Genomic DNA, 1,437 nt, shown 5'->3' with positions numbered 1-1,437 from the left:
CCTCCCCTCCTTTTCCCTTACCTTCCGTGAGTAGAACGGAAGTAGACATGGATGTGCAAGTGTCTGTGTTGTTCACTGACTTAGAATCCTTTGGGACCTATGTTGGAGTGCTATAGCTGAACCATGTGGGAGTTCCTTTAATCTCCCTTGGGGTCAATAAAACCAGTTGCCACCAGTAGCACCAATTTATATTCCCCTGATCCTGTGCTTTCCCATTTCTTTCTCTCTACATCTACCCCTCATTAGCATTTCTGTCATTGGGTCTTTACAGGCTGTTTGTGGTTTACCCTACAAGAAGTGTGTATTCAGTTTATCAGGCCAGGTTTTGATTAGATGATTGGGTTTTGACATTTCCTGTTTGAAATTCTCTACAGACCCTTAGACATTGTTTCCTTCTTGAATGCTGTCCTGTTCAGCTTTCTATTGCTGTGATAGAACACCGTGATCAAAAACAGGGTGGGGAGGAAAGGGCAGTCTATCACCTAAGGGAGTTAAGGTAGGATTATTTGATTTTTGAAAAGCAAAGATGCTGTCTTCAATAGGTGGCAGGTATGTTTGTAAGTTCAACAGAGTAAGGAGTACCTGTGAACTTTTTATGTTTCAGTGTTTGCCTAACTCACATCTACCTTCCAATTCAGGGAGAAAAACTAGGGGGTGGGGTGGGGTGCTGACCCTGTGGAATGCCGCTTTAGTCGTTTAGTGCACATGCCTTTTGTTGTATAACATGTTATCATTTTCTAGAGAAACGAAGATTTTGTTTAAAATCCCTACAAAAATATTGCAGATTCCACCTTGGAGATTGTTGAGCAAGTTGTGTCAGCTGATTGTCTTGTGCAAATTGTGTTCTCCATAAAGTGTTACCACCCGGGCGTCTTTCCAAAACAAAAAGTAACTCAGGGGTTTGGTTAGGTCCCTTTTGTTCACAGCATGTCTCCTGCTTCTGCTGTCCCAGTAAGAAGATGGACAGCATTTAGAACTTTTTCTGAAGAGCAGAAGGAAGGCTCTCTCATCTTCTACACATCACAAGCCAACAGACTTCTGCCAGCCTTCTTCCACCAGTCATAACAGGAAAGTCTTCTGGAGGGGTATGTGCTATTGTTCTGTGCTTAGCAAAATAAATAAAGCTTTATTTAAAAAAAAAAAAGAGGCCTAAGGATTGTTTTCATGGAAATAAGTAAGCTGTAATTGGCATCTAGAATTGAACTCCGTTTGTTTTGATTGCTGTAGACAACATGGGAATGTAGAGGCCTTTTACTCACTATTTCCATGAGGGACTCCTGACCTTTGAAGAGGCCTGGCAAGAAAAGATTCAGTGTTAATTTACTAAGACAGCAAGACTTGGCTGCTGAAAATGCAGGGTAATGTACTGCCTGACTCTCTAAGATCTCATGATTCTAGTATATCGAGAGCCACCAATACTGGCATCTGTGTATCTAT

This window comes from Grammomys surdaster, unplaced genomic scaffold (genome assembly GCF_004785775.1).
Source record: "Grammomys surdaster isolate TR1022 unplaced genomic scaffold, NIH_TR_1.0 99, whole genome shotgun sequence".
Lineage (NCBI taxonomy): Eukaryota > Metazoa > Chordata > Mammalia > Rodentia > Muridae > Grammomys > Grammomys surdaster.
The sequence above is the reverse complement of the archived record's forward strand: the minus strand, read 5'-3'. Positions refer to the sequence as shown.